This window comes from Stegodyphus dumicola, chromosome 6 (assembly GCF_044657685.1).
Source record: "Stegodyphus dumicola isolate Sdum_Otavi_A_Nest chromosome 6, ASM4465768v1".
Taxonomy (NCBI): Eukaryota; Metazoa; Arthropoda; class Arachnida; order Araneae; family Eresidae; genus Stegodyphus; species Stegodyphus dumicola.
In genome coordinates, this window is record NC_140773.1 from 103,581,797 (window position 1) to 103,598,836 (window position 17,040).

At 30.1% G+C, this 17,040-nt stretch overlaps 1 protein-coding gene across 5 annotated transcripts in view; it reads left to right on the forward strand.

The window, feature by feature from the left end:
• The window catches only part of fab1 (1-phosphatidylinositol 3-phosphate 5-kinase fab1), a 150,432-nt gene that overhangs the window by 92,778 nt on the left and 40,614 nt on the right, over positions 1-17,040 (forward strand). The window lies entirely within an intron of this gene.

Sequence of the window (17,040 nt, forward strand, 5' to 3'; positions counted from 1 at the left end):
TTCTTTCATATTTGCTATATATAACTTATTCCTGGCTTACAACAGTTGCCATTTTTTCCAAGGTATGTGCTACTGTAGGTTTAATCCCAAGTAGTAAGGCAACATCATAAATTCGTCATGGATGTCATTGCAAAAACGTTGCTATATGTCATCTTTAAGACGCCCAGATGTCCGCAAAACTCCACTGATTTGCAACTGTTGCAAAGATGTCTTTATTACATCTTTGCAGATGAGGTTTTTTGTCGAATAGATGCCGTTATTGCCTCTCTCTCAGGTTATATTTTGGTTGTGTAAGCATCGTAACACAACGTATTAACGACCCCTAAATGCTTGCAGATTTCCACCTTTTTGCAACAGTTGTGAAAACGTTATTATGTCCTTGTTTTACTTATTGATTTATGCAGAAAAATAATCTTAATAATTAATATATTTTTCTTCTTTAAAATTTTGTATTCCTTGTATTTTTCTAAAGTTTAAATATTTTATCATTTCCTGAAAACCAGAAGATAATACATCTTTTTCTCTTTAGAATAAATATTCATAATTAATAATAGCTTTAATTATTTTCAGTACTTTAAACTATATTTTTTAAATAACTTAAATTGTAAGTTTTGATTATTTAAGATTTCATCATTTCTTAATCATTTAGTATGTAAGTAAGAGTAATTTGAAAGTGGTTATTATAAATACATAACAATAATAGCAGGTTTTAAGTAAATAAAACTCAATCAGACATAAATAAAAGTAAAGCTATATATGTGGGTTAAAAAAAAATAATGTTTCTGATCATAACAGCATTATCACATTTTCCATTAAATCTCAGAGACAGCTTTGAAAAATATCCATATTATTTCAAAGATATTAAATTATTACTGTAAAATCTTCTTTACCACATATTATGTACATAAGTAAACTTTTTTTCTTTTAATTTAAAAAATAGCGATATTAGTCAAAATACATGAAGTAATAAAACTTTAACAATATAACATAAAATAGTTAATTGTGCACCATAAAAATATTACTGTTTGATTAATCTCAGCAATTCATTAAATGCATAAACTCTAACTGAAAACGTTTCATTTGAAAAGTGTAATATTAATCGAAGACTATGTAACTGATCGAACAGTTGTGTCAATACACAAGCTCCATCTCAAAATTAGAGCATTGTTTTAAAAAATAAAATTTATCAATGAAAATTTTGATGACAAATGGTTTAATTGACCATTTCATTGTGAAATGTTTAAGTTTCAGAAAATTAAGAATGTTTCCTATTTTAATTTTAGTCAGCTGAAACGTTCATGATAGTATCAGTTTAATATTTTTAGATTTTAATTTTACTTATTAATATAAATTCAGCAATTAATAATTATAACGAAAGCATTTTATTTTAGTTTACATTTTGATAAATTAATTGTAGAACTTTAAATGCATATAATTTACCAATACCATTGCTTAGATCAAAAACATTTTAAACTTACCGTATTTATGCGAATCTAATGCGCCATCGAATCTAATGCGCATCCCCATTTTAAAACTTTAAATAATAAAAAAATTGTTTGTCGGCGAATGTAATGCGCATCAATGATATGAGGAATTTATTAAATCTTATTTTATACAACAATGGATTTGTATATAAACTATCAATTAATGGTATGATAATTTTATTTAAATTTAGATACCATATTTTATACAACAATGGATTTATACATAAAGTAGCAGAACATAGAATTAACCTATTAGTGGGCTATTGTCATGTGAAACAATCATTGTTAATTAGCACTACCGTATATACGGTACCTATCGTAAAATGTGAACATGAAATAAATCGTAACATTTCTATCTAGCTAACAGTTTCTACAATCAGTGATTAATAGTAAACATCTTTATTCACTAATGTTTTCATCACTGAAAACCTCGCAGCTCTCTTCGTCAGAAGCAGATTCATTTCTTCATTCCTCATCATCGTCATCGTCATCCTCGGAGTTCCTGAGCACGTCATTGTCACTGCCATTCAGTTAATTTGAAATGCAGCATTTCTTGAAAGATTTCACAATCATTGGTGCTTCGATGCTTTTCCAGGGAGCAGAAACCCAGTGTGCAACAATGTGCGGTGCAGCACGCTTAATTTTTCCTGTCGGGGTCAATACACGGTTTGGCTCACAAAACCATTTTTCGTACTCCGCCTGAACGTACCCCTTAAAAGGTTTATTTATACTAACGTCCAGGGGTTGTAACACGGACGTCATCCCTCCAGGAATGATAACAAGATCACTGCCTAGGCTGTGCATCTTCTTTTTTACGTCGTCGGTGAGATGACCACGAAATGCGTCCAGACAAAGCACTGATGGTGGATTAGAGAGCCACCGGGACGGCGTTTCCATACATTTCGGAGCCAATCAAGCATTAATGATTCCGTCATCCACCCCTTCTCTTGGTTTCGAATCAGGACATCATCTGGGAACAGCTTTTCATTCTTAGCTGTTTTAGGGCATGTTTTCCATTTGAAGATTAAGAAAGGGGGAAGTTTGCACCCGTCTGCTGTTATTGCCAGCATCACTGTTACGCGTTGTTTTTCACATCCCAAAGTTTTGATGATTACTTCTTTGGTCCCCTTCTCCGTAATGGTGTAGTTACGAGGCATATCAAACCAAATTGCCGTCTCATCAGCGGTGCCAATTTGCCCCATTGAAAAATTCTTTTCCTTCCGAAGTGTGATGACATACCGCTGAAATGTTAGTAGTTTTCCCTCAAAATCTGCAGGAAGCTTTTGGCATATTGTTGTACGGCGTCTTAGAGATAAACCCATCCGCTTCATAAACCGATCCAGCCATCCACGGCTAGCCTTAAACTCTTGTTTCGGTATTCCAAGAACTTCAGCCTCCTCTTTTGCTTTATTTCTTATGGTGTCACTAGTCACAGGTTGTCCATTCTTCCTCCTTTCACGTACAAATTCCAAAACTTTTCTTCAATTTTAGGGTGTCTTCCTTTGCGAGGGCCAGTGAATTTCTTTCTACTAGCTTTAGTTGCAAACAGTGCCAATTTCTGTTGCCGCCACAAGCGAACATTGCTCTCAGATACGTTGAACTCTCTCCCTGCCTTTCTATTGCCATTTTTTTCAGCATAAAGAATTACTTTAAGTTTGAAAGTAGCGTCATATGACATTCTTCTCTGTTTGCCCTCCATTTCGTGACTACGTACTCTGCAGTTTGTATCCTCTATGCAATAATGTGTCAACAATAAATGTAACAGTAAATGTAGTCGAGAAATTTGGCTGACGTCATCGGCAAACTTTGCACTCGGATCTAATGCGCACCCCAATTTTGAATACTACATTTGGCCAAAAACGATACGCATTAGATTCGCGTAAATATGGTAATTTTCTTTTTATCTAATTAATTTGACACAAGTAATTATTCTTCTTAATCTATGTTAAAATTTATTATAACTTCAGTAATTGTAAATCAGTAATAACTTCAGTAATAAATCAATAACTTCAGTAATAAATCAGTAACTTCAGTTATAAATTCAGTAATTGCATAATTTTGCTCATAAGACCTTAATTTTCTAGAATAAAAAGCAGTTTGGATGTAGGAAGGAAAAAAGATTATTTTACATCCATTTGAAGTTCTTTAATACCATTTTTCTTCCAACATTAATCACTCACCATTAACAAGATATCACAATCAGTGCAAAGCTAACAGAGTAAAGAAAACAACATAATTTATCAAAATAACATAATTTCAAGTAAAAACTATTTGGAAAAAAAATTTTTAGTTGCAAACGGTACTTACCTCTGCTAACACGCAAGGGCAATAAACTGGATCTTGCAAAATATCACACTGGTTTTTATGAATAATGCAGTCATAGTTAGCAAACCTAGCTCATCGCAGTTTTGCTAAATGCAAGTGGCATTAGGAGAATAAGTATTATTTAAGATTAACACATGTCTATCACTGTTGTTTATCTGCAACTGTGCCTAGTGATGACACCGCCTATAAACACGTCTTTCTACTTTGTCTGCTGGTGTGTCCGTGACCTTCGTAAAAATAGAAGGTCATAACGTTTGAAAAACATGGCAGACCTTTCCTTCCAGTATGACCAAAATAAATATGAACGTTTTCAAGTAATTTAGTAAGAAGAGAGATTGCTATTACGATTTTGAATAATCCTTGCTTTTTAATAGTTAACACATCATTAATTTTCTTACACTTAAGATTACATACATTATCTAAATTTTGATGCTCTTTAATTTCTTCTAATGATAATAAATTAACTTGCAAATTTAAATGTTGACAAATAGGATTTCTAATTAACATATCAGCTTCAATATTAGTAGAATCTTTTTCATATTTTGTATCAAAATCATTCATAAATAATTTTATAGACCATCTAAATAACCCACCTGTAGGATGCTTAATATTTCTTAAGCCAAACTAAATCAGCATGATCAGTATGTACAGTAAAATAATTACCATGTAAATAATAATAAAATTTATCTACAGCATCAAAAATGGCTAAACATTATAATTCAGTAATTGCATAATTTTACTCACAAGACCTTAATTTCTTAGAATAAAAAGCAATTTGGATGTAGGTTACCATCCGGGTGCTGTTTTAAACAGCAAGGTTGTGTTGGTGAGATGGATCTACAAACACATAACAAGCGTAACAAACGCCTAACTACATATACATATATATACACAATATCTACCAAGTTTTCTCATAGTACAAACCTCTGAAATATCACATATGTATAATAATGTATGTACATAAAGATTAGTTAAAAGTAATGTCAAAGCAGTACAGTTTGTATTTTAAATGAGAAATATATTTTGATGTGAAAAACATGAATATAAATCTAAGTTAATTGCTGGTATGTCATGGACAACTATTGCTGTTACCTATATCAAATTTTTAAAATAATACAATAGAACAAATAAAGTCTTTAAAATTATTTATTTACATAACATATTTAATTACAATTCCATAAATTTTTAATGTTTTTATAGAGAAACAAAAAAATTAAATCACAAATACTACTATTACAAATACTTACTAATGCATGTTTAGATAGTAATTAAAATTAAAAAGTGAATTACACTAAAATTATTTTCCAAGCCAAAAGATTCTGTTAATATATTCCTAATATGTTCTTTGTTATTTATTGTTACACAGCAACTGTTTTTAGTTTTCTTTTATCTGAATATTTAGTAACACTGTCATTTTTCAATTTACAATAATTGTTTAAAGAGTATTTGTACATAAGTATGTAAGCAATTGTATAATTTTAAGTGATACGTGGTTTTTACAGGAAAAAAATTTAATTTCCTTACACATAAACATTTCTAATGTCATAGCGAATATTAAATTAAGTTGGTTAGATACTTGCAGGAAACTTTTCATATTCAGAGCTTATGAGCTCAATAAAAACAATAAAATTATGCAGTATTACATTATAAACATCAGCAGATGAGTAATTTAATCCACCTTCTATTGCAATTGTAAATATGTTTGAAACTGGGAGGAATTATTAGTGGTTTTCCAATAACTAAATTACCACAACAGTCATCGCATTTTAGCCTATTCATAACTGAGTGGCAATATCCATTCAAATATGCAAATAAAGGCAATTTATCAACCACAGTTTCAATCTCAGCATCTGTGACATTACTATGCCTGAAATTATGAAAATATAATTTCATAAGGAGTATAATTAATCAAATCAAAAGAGTTAGAAAAATCATCAACATATAACATAGTTAAATTTAATACAAAACATGCACGTAGTTTGTTTTCTACTTCAAAACCCTGTCGAAGTGATACATAATAATGTGTTCCAGCCATGCTGTGATATAAACTAAAATGAAAACAATATTTCCACTTTTTAGTCAAGAAAAGGTCTCATGTGAGTTTTGTCCATCTTTAATGAAACATATAAATCATGCTCTTTCAGATAGCACGCGTTTTGCTTAGCATATGCCAAAAACAACATATCATCTGCTTCCTATGGGGGATTTTTACATTTAATTTAGAGCTTGCTTTGTGTATAGTACTTAGATGAGGCAAAATCAAATTACCAGATTGTCGAACAAATTTATATCTTGGGGAGATAAATAAAATATAGAAGCTAAAATTAATGCATTGGATGAATATTGACGATTTTGGGGCTTACATTTTACAAGAGAAAGTTGTTTGTACATGAACTCAAAATTTCATCACTTTTATTTGTGAAACTTAAAGATTTCATAAAGTTGATTATAATTTCAATCGAATTCATTAAGTCTTTAGTTTTTAACATTTCAATATGATCAAGTATTTCATGAATTTCATGAGTATTTAGCAATATGGAGTGTGTAAAGCAATTTCCCACATCAATCACTGTATTCTAAATTCAAAAACATCAAGATATTTTCTTATGCACAATGTTCCAAAATGTAGAAAACATATGTTGCACTACATGATAAAAGTTCATTAAAATCTGAAAATGTTCTATATTTTATTCAGCAGCTGATATTTTACAATCAGCAATAGCTTTCATGATGCAGTTTGCTTCTCTTTTCTTTTTTTTTTTTTTTTTTTTTTTCCCCTCAAGCAGCCGATATACTAAGAAAAGCACCTTCTTTCAGTTTTGGTCTTTTCAATGAAGCTTTAATAATTTTTCCAATTCTTTCATTCAAAGCTGATGCTTGCCAGATGAGATCTTCAAACTGAAAATGTTTACGGCACACCTGTTAAGTAAAAAGAAGACATCATGTAACTAACTTCTTAAAACAACAAACTATCAAGCAAGATTGGATCACTTTCATTTCCCCTTGATTCTTTGTAAATGAAATGTAATTTGTTGCTTCAACAAATAGAAAGATATAGACTGAAACCTATCTATACATGTTAGTGGGAGGTAAAAATTGTAGTTTGTAGAAAGTTTCCATACCAGAGTAAGAGTATTCTGCCAAAAATGTATTGAATCTTAATAAATTATTTAGGAAAAAGCAAAGCTCTGAAACACCTACCTGATAATGTGGAGTTACTAAGAAGTCTTTTCTAGGTATGCTTCTTAGCTACCTTTTGCTAACAGCATCATTTTGGGGAAAGAAAAATGTATGCATCTCTTCACTAAGTTTATAATTTCCTCGACAACCAGTTACACAGTATTTAAAAGGCATATTTTTTACTAAAACAGTACAAAAATCAGTTATATAAATACTAAATATTATGACAAATTTAATTTTCCCATTCAAAACATTGCATAATTATACATTTGAACTTTGATACAACAAAACCAACAGGAACGGTGGAGAATTTCAAATGTAACTGAAAATTTGAGTAAACGAGACTTCCAGAAAGTCGTACCTGAAAAGCACCTAAGCTTCTATAAAGATATGTATTATTGTACTGAAATTATTGCTCACATCAGTGATGATAATTTTGATCTTTTAAAACATGCTGAAATAATATCAAACTTCAGGTTAATCATGTTTAGAACATTGAGCAGTAAAATATATACATGAAATCTGAAGAGAGACGGTGTTTGGTGAACTAAAAGCTATTTATGAGATATTAAGATGAATTTACTGCTCTAATATTTAAATACACTGTATGAAAGTACATAGCATAAATTTAAAAACCACATAATATACATCTTTCATTAGTGAGAAGTTAATATATAAATTAAATTCACAATAAAAAAAGAAACTTTTTTACTAGCATGCTCTTCAAATATTGAATGCTTTGATCACATAACTTAGAATTTTCCCATTCTCACTTATACTTACATTCATTATACTTCACACTCACATTTATTCTCATTTATACTACACACTCACATATTAGCGTACATATGTTTGTTAACTGATGCATGTAATTATGTAATTTAACTAGATTTATTGTATAGTGTAGGTTTACTTTGAATTACATTTTTTAAAATTGTTAAGCTTTAAATGATTTGGTTAACAATTTGAAAAACAGTAGTGAAAAAATAACAAACTTTTATAAAAGAATATATGTGAACTTTAGGTACTGCACACATAAAATAAAACTTCAGTGTAGCTCCTAAACAAAATATATTAAGAAATAAAATAATAAGTTACATTACAATAAATACGAACTTACCGAGTATTTCTGCTCCTCAACAGCACGTGCTAACATTCCACTCTATGCCACACCGCAAAGCAATGGCTTCCCTTTTGAAAATTCTTTGTCCAAACCTCGAGGAATTCGTACAGATTTGCGAAAACATCATGTGAGCCTCCTAACTTTGACATCAAGCTTGTTTCTGCAGTAGATCGTAGCTCATTATAATAATGACTGGCATGTAGCAATACTGCTTTTATCAATTAACATGGAAGTTTCCCCAAAGGCTTTGGTGGGTACGTTAAGTTTGACGCAAGCGTAGTCTGCTTTGCTAAAGAGCAAGAGAAAGAAGTATTTTGAAGTACTCGGTTGGTGATTGTTTAAAAAAAAAAAAAAAATCAAGTCTAGACAATTTTTTAAAATTCGATTGCCATTGAGCTGGGATAGAGGGAGCTGATTCGCCGGATCCAGTCACGTGGGTGGTCACCCTCCCAAGTATCGACCCCGAAAAGAGCAGCTTGGTTTGGCGGAAAACATGAAATGCACATAAGAGAAGAAATAAACTTTAATTTCTTCAAATTCTTCAGAATTAATGGGGGGATAATTAATCTTCATTGACTTCAGCTATCTGTATTAAGTGTTGTAGTGCTTGGAAGCCAAGCATGAGTTTTTCTGTTATTGATTTTGCAGTTTTCAGTTGTTGAATGAGTGTGATAATATTCCTGCTTTTTTGAAGGCAGTTTGCATTGTATTTAAAGTATATGTAGCTGGGTTTTGATTCTTTAGTGCATTACTAAAGCTTTGTTTTTTGGATCTGAAATCTTCCATTGGTTTAGCGTTGTTCAGTAGTGGGAAGTTTTTCAATACTTTTACTGGGTATCTTGGGTTTAACTTGTTTCGGCAAACTGAGGGTAGAAATTTTTCTGCGTTTCTGCAACCTGTCCTTTGGCTTTATATTTGGGAGGCAATATGCCTTCTCCCTTCTCGAAACTTCCACTGCATGCCAGAATAACCAACAAAGTATCCTTTGTAGTATTTTTTTATTTAACAAATTAATATATATTTATTATTGAAGTGGCAACACCATATTTGTATGGTGTAACCGTTGCTCAGCAGTGTAAGAAATTGTTTAAAATTAGAATTCTAAAATTTTACCAGCTAGTAATTGTATGAAAATTTTGCCACTAAAGAATTTTATTAAAATTATCTATCTCCATAAAATGAAAATAAAATTTATGTTTTACTAAGAAGATTATCTGTTATTTTGTCAATTACTGCAAAATACATTACACCTTCTCGAAGGTTACGATCTCATGCACTCAAGTGTGTCTTATGAAACGAATATGAAGGATGTGTTATTTATAATTATAAGCTGAGATATATTCTATTTTATGCAAAATGCTCACTAATATGGTAGTAAATAAAGTTCAGTTTGGAATAAAAAAAATATTGTATTAAGTTCATTCCTGGGAATGAACTTTGCAATGAAATAATTGTAGAGTGTAAGTACTTGAACTTTTGGATTGTGCTTTATAAAGATTTCATGTGCTTTGTTTCATGTAAGGGGTATGTTTTAGAAAAGATACATGTTAGTTATGTTACACCTGTCCATCTTTTATTTTAGTTAGTACATATACATGTCCATCTTTATCCAGACATGACTTTTTTAGTCACTTGGTATGTTTATACAGGGTTCTTATGGTCCTTAAGCATCCTTAAGTTTTTTGGAATTGATTTTTGGTCTTTAAAAGTCCTTAATTTCAGCCCAAATCAGCAGAAGGTCCTTAATTTTAATCAGCTGAAATTTCTGTCTGTTTTTACGACTACCATTTTGAGTGTGAATTAACATTTTGGAGGAATATTTTTGCCGATTCCCTGACAAATATGGTTATCTTTTGAATGGGTTCATGGGTTATAATTTATTCCTATTTCTAATATAAATGGTGGGATACTCAAGTTTCTGAGCAAGAAGTGAAACATAAGCATTTCAAAATTATTTCATTTTTTCTAATGAAGAGCTCTTAAACGACTTTTCGGTTTTGGGGATGTGAATTCTTTTATTAAACGGTTCTGAATTTGACGGCTTATCAACATTTTGTCAATTTTAAGATCAGTTTCTATAAAAAAGTTTTATTTCCGAGATCTGGAAATTTTTCAGCGATTTTTTTTTTCAAACATTGTAATTTTGATAAATATCATTTATATAATGGTAATATTTTGGAATTATATTTAAGAAATAACATTTAAAATAAAGCATTTTTATTTTTCTCTTATAAAGAGAAATATAATATTTCTCTTATAAGTCATATTATAAAGTTCCATTTTGACCACTTATTATACAATACTATTTTGAATGTGAAAATTAAGCAAGATATAATGCTATAAAGCACAATTTACCAAACATTTCTTAGCAAAAGCAAAATAGCCATGTATTTCATTAAAAATGTATTTTTAATTTTTTCATGTTAAGAGTTTTTCCCATGTAATTATGTCAGAATATTCAGAATTCTCTAAATATACATCAGTTTTCTCCAGAGCTTAAATTGTGCCCGAGAGCACAGGAGCCCTGCTCCGGTACTTAGTTTCGCAGATAATTCACAATTCTACCTGGAGCTCTAAATAAGAAAGCTGTGACACTTCTTTTATGTAGCTGAACAAAATTTTAGTATAAATTACATCTCGAAAATTTTATTTTTAGTAATAAAATATGTGTTGAAAACCACTTTTTAAATTTAAATTTATGTCTTCATATTTTGTTAAATTTTAACTTACACTATTTTATTATTTTAAGCATTAATTAGTGAATTATTTTAATAATTATTTAGTTTTTTAATTATTAAGGATTTTATTAGTCATTTTATTTATTTATTTTTGTTCCTCTTTTCTGACAGTGTTCCACAGGGCTCCGGCACATCTAATTTTAGAATTTAAGCCCTGGTTTTCTTTATAAAATTAATTTTACACATTTTTCCTGCAATTTTTTTTGCAAAATATTTCTGACTTTATGCTGTTACAGAATTGGTAGGGGTAATTTTTCTTTAGGATTTTAGACATTTGCAGCTTGGAAAGTTTAGAAAGATATGAAGGCAAGATTTATAGACCCACAATTCTAGGAGATTCCAGGAAAATGTGACAAAATGAAAAATGTCTCCATGGTATTAACATGTAATTTCTTACTTTTTGGAAAACGTCTGAAAAAAAATGAAAACATTTTAGTCGAATGTTTTGCTTCTGATACTAGAATCTTTTTCTTAACATTTTTATCTTCGCTTTATTTTTTCTACTTTTCATTAGACACAAGCATGGAAAATATCAAAAATGCTTCTAATTTTATCAAATAGACAGGCATTATGGAAAGAAATTTAATGCTAATAAAGAAATTGAAAACTGAAAATTTAAAAGATTCATCTAATATGTCTTAATGCATCGTACACATGGCTGGCACCAGGCATTTTCCCACCTGATGTAGTCTCTGTGGATCTTAAATTCTGCTGCCTCTTGCCTTTCTAAATTCTAAAAGTTTTGCCATTTCTAGATTCTGTTGCTCGGTGTGTCACTAAATTCTAAAAATTATGCAACATCAGCTCTGGAACCGGGCTTTATCATAAACATTTCATATTTCTTCTGAATGTTCATATTACTAAAGAAATAAAATTAGCAGCTTTTTCTATACATTCTAAATGCATTTAGTTTATTTAGAATAACACAAATCTTTAAAATCCAAAAATTCTAAAAGGAATAGAAAACTTTGAAGAAAGAAACTGAATACGTAAAGAGAAAGAAAATTATTCTTCAAAGATATGTACAGTTATTATTATGTAAATTACCCAGTTGTTTACAATTCCAGCCTTTACTATAATTTCCCATTTCTATTTCCTCACCAAAATGCAAATCACTTAGACAGTTTTTAAACTGAGGTTTTTAGAGTGTAAGACAAAAGTGTTTCTGTCCTCCACTTGGTCCCTGCATTGGTTCCTGCCAGCTCTGATAATTTGTAATTATTTGTCTTTGCGTTACCGCTGCTGACATTTGAGTTCATTATGATGATAGAGTTACTGAGCCAGCTTAAAATGAAATTAAGTTGTATAGTCTTTGACCACTAATTGATATTTTTTAGTTTGAATTTGACTCTTCTTGTTTAATTACATCACCACGAGCTATAATTGATTTTGTTAGCATAAGAACATGCCTCTATGTTCTAAGTACTTTTTAAATAAGCTTATTTAAACCTTTGTCTTTGTAGTTACTTTCAGACATAGCGATAATTTGCTTCACATCTGCCAGGGGGTTTTGGACTATTTAACTTTTACCAGATAAAATAAACTCTCATAGGTACTTTGTGGAGAGGTTGACAGGTTAGGAGATAAAACACGCAGAAACTAGTGAGGACATTCTTTTGCATATTGAGACAAATTTCTATAATTGTTAGAAAAGATGCTTAAAGAGAAAGAAATCTGTATAAATTAGCCAAAATGTCTGGCAAGGCTTCAAATTAAAAAGACGCATAAATATTTTGTTGTTGCTTGTAGCTTTTAATGTGTAATTATCTGAATATCGTTTTAGAATCAATGTCGTAAATTACAGATATTTTAAACTGTGAAATTTCATTAGATTGTAATTTTAGTAGCACATTTTTAATAAATATTTTTAAAAAATAAATAAACTTTAATAATGGCCATGTAAATCCATAAGGACTAAGGTTATCTAATACCTAATTTAATTACTTATAACTAACTGCTTACCCTTAAAAATTATGTATGCATATTAAAGTGAGTTATTGCCTTTCATTAACCCTTAGCTTGGTCACAAGATAAAACACAAAGATGTAAAAATTCATGTAAAACTTATTCTTTGCATCTAGTGAGACTTAAAATAATGAAAAACAACTTATCACCTCTGGTGTTTTATTGGCTTATTAGAACCCTAAAGTATATTATCTGAGTCACAACCTCTGGAACTGTACACCAAGCTATGACACTGCATCAGACAGAGCCCAGCTAACTTTCAGAACTTGTCATCTGTGCCTACATCAGGCCTTTCAGGTTTGTTCTGATCAGCAGGTCTCTAGGCAGTGGTGGCAACAGCCAGTCTTTTGTTACGAATCTCTGATTATGATCTTACTTCTCATTTTAATCTATGCCACTTGGCATAAAATATGCTTACTATTTACTAAACTTCTAGAATGAGTGAGTATGTGACAAAATGAGACATTTAAATATGTATATATAATTATAATAATAATAAATAAACATAAAGCTAACTGTTGGTAAAACATAAATAAAATGTTACTTATCTTCTTTCAAATATGTCCAATTATTATAAGTGTAAAATATTTAATGCAACTTGAAAAATTTCATAAAATTTATTTTATTCTCAAACTTATTAATAATAATGTTAATTAAATTATATTTTAACCTTTTGAGGCCGGAGCTTTGCTAGCAGTAAAAGCTACCAAAGGACGGGGAATCTTAAAGCGAATGCTTTTCCCCTTTAAGAAATTACATCCTATTTGTAACAAAGATTCTTGTGTGTAGTTTAATGGATCGTCAAACAGGTGCATCTATGTCACAAAAGGAAGATCTTTGAAAGACATAAGTGGTTAAAACCCCACGGACGTCAAATTTGACATTTCACCCCACTTTTCAGCCTGGAAATGGGGGGAAAAGACATGGCCACTAAAGTGGACAACCCCGTCTTTTCAAAGATCCCGTCTTCAAAAAGTTAATAATAATGCATCCTACTTACAGATCTATATTTTATTTTTAGGATGGCATTACAAAAGTGAAGTTCAGGCATAGATAATATTTTTAATTTAATTTATTCAGTTCCAGTTTGCTCATAGGTCCTTAATTTTTTTCATTAATGGTCCTTAAAAGTACTTAATTTCTGTGTTCAGAAATGTGTGTGAACCCTCTTATACTTATAACTTAAAGTATTCTGCTTCCTTTAATTATGTAAATATTATTTTAAAAAATGGCAGTTTAATGAAAACAGAGACTAAAATAAGTAATTTTACAAATTCAGCTAATAAATGCTGTTTAAATACAGGTTCTCATAAAAGATTCAAAAAGCCATGCATTTCAGTGTTAAAATATAAATGGTTGAATTAACACAAAACAACTAAGAACTGTTATGTAAAATTTATCTTGATAACTGTTGTACCTAGATTGTTAAATGGAATGCTATGCTAAAAATTCATAAGGGGCAATGAAATATGATTCTCTTCTGAGTGCTGTGTGTTGTTATGCAATACAAATAAACTATCTTAAATGAAACATGCCATGCATTAATAATAATAATGATGATGATAACCTGTAATATGAATTAAGAGTTTTGTGGTATGTCAGATAACCAAGATTGTATTATAGGCACTGCTTTTTTAAACTTGAGTAAACAGATTAACTCTTATCTCATTGTAAAATATTTTTTGAGTAATTGGCTAATCAAAAGTTATATAGTTATTCAGTTGTGCGATTAAAACCATGCTTGACCTAAAAAATGCAGAAAGCAAATGCTGAAATTAGTAAGCTTATCTCTAAACCATCATATTTTCTAAACGGTATTTTTCATTTCCTCATTATTCAGAAATAAATTTTAAAATGTCAACAAGGGATTGCAATGTGTTGTGTGTATAACGAGTGAGATATTCATTAGTAGATTGATGTCAACAGAATTCTTGTAGAGGATTTTTAAAACTGGAAATTTATAGCTATTATACATTTTATGCATTTGTAAATTATATTGTCTTGTAAATTCATTTGCTTTTAAATAACAGATATAGCATATTTCTTTGATTTTAAGATTCCATCATTTGTAAAACACAGCTTGCTGTTACAGTACAGAGAATTATTAAATGAAATAATGTGTTAACTTGCATCTAATGTTTTTATTAAGTAAGAATTTTATTTATTAATAACAATAATACCTATTGTTAGTAAGTGTTCATGTTTTTCTGAATCAGTCAGATGCTAATCCTTATGATACCGTTTTATCTTTCTTATGCTAAAATATACCAACTCCCAAGTAATTGAGAGCATTTGAATAAAAAAAAAATGAAAATAAACTTTTGGATTCCATGTTCAAAATATTGTTAAAATAAAATTTTAAAAATAAAAAACTATAATTTAAGATGTACCTAATTTTTAGGCAAAAGGGTGCATCTTATACTCTAAAACCTGTATTAATGTACATTTATGGGAAGCTTGTTTCAAATGATAAATTTTAATTAAAAAAACTAAACTAGCTGCTTTATTTATTAAATTGCTAGGGTATGTCTTTGTATTTCATTTAAATGAAAACAAAAGGTCTAAAAATGGAAAATTTTAATGTATGATGTCAAAAATAACGCATACAAAAATAAACCTTGACTATAGGTTTTTCAAAAACTTATTATCCAAAATGGCAGTTAGTTCAAGTAAGTGGAATTCTCTTGTAGTTATTATCTAAAAGTAACTGTGAAGATATAATAAACCATATTGCAATATGCACCTAATTTCACTTTTATGAACAATTCAAATTCATCTATTATATTTAAGTTTTGTAAAATATGTATTTCTTTTACTATTTAAAAGCATTGTTTTAAGCACAAGTTTTCGACTTCATGATTGAGTTTTATAATTAAATTTTTAAAAATTATGTGTGTAGTTTTTCCCCTTTATTATCATTTCTGCATGTTATATCTTCATTGTATATACAGTGGTGGCCAAAATTGTTGACATGTTTTTAAATTGTTATGTTTTTGAACTTTGTATGCTTATAGAAAACGTTACGTTTCACAAAATGCAAACGTGTATATATCATTTTAAAAAGAATTTATTACTGAATTCAATACAAAACACAAAATTCAATTATTTGTAATACAAAAAATGTTAAACGATAATAGTTATCGATATACATTAGTGAAGATTGCAGTGAGTTATCAGTACTTAGTAGGGTACCCTTTATTTTTTATTACAGCTTCACATCGACGTTTCATTGAGCTGACAAGAGTTTTAAGCTCTTCTTTCGTTATTACATAATGCCAGGAAACAATTATAGCCTCAATTAGTTCCCTTTTATTTGATGGGCCCCTCATTCGGACAAGAGTTTTCAAACGTTGCCACAAATTTTCGATAGGATTGTGGTCAGAATTGTATCCTGGCCATGACAACAATTTAATGCTCTTTGTACGAAACCACTCTTTCGATATTTTGGCCATGTGGCAAGGAGCAGGATCCTGCTGAAAAATAAACGAAGCATTGTTGGGAAAGAGATCTCTGATGGAAGGTAGAAGTTTTGGTTCTAGAATTAGTGTCAATGTATTTTCTGGCATTCAGTGTTCCATCGATAACATGAAGGCGACCAATACCGGCTGCTGACATGCATGACCAAATCATAACACTAACTGGGTTCTTCACAGTTGCTTGAATGCAGCATCATTCAGATCACTTCTGATGGCCGCTGATGACATTTTTCTATCTTGGAGACATAGCCTTTTTAATTCTTCTATCATCAATAGATGTGGTGCACCTTTTTTGGCCTTTTCCTTCTTTGTTTTTTTATTGAATTTGTCTCCTGATATCGTAAACAAAACTTTCGGACTCCAGATGTAGTCACTGAACCACTCACCTGTCTTGCAATTTCCGCATAGGAAAGACCACTTTCTCGTAACACAATAATATTACATCTCTTTCTAGGTGTCCAATCTACTCTTTCATTTGATGTCATTGCTTCTTGACTAAATATTAAAAATTTTTACAAAAATTCCTACTTGTAATTGCAGTGTATAAGAAACAGGTCCTCCTTCTACAGAACAAAGCAAAATAATGAATTGTTTCAAGTGTAAACATTATGTCAGCTTCTACTGGCAGTTACTAACATTTGATTGGTTCTCAGAACAAGAACAGTGATTGGCCAGGAAAGCTAGACATTACAAACCACTTCATAACTGTGTTTTTTATTTATATATTAAAGTACATATAACTTTTTTTG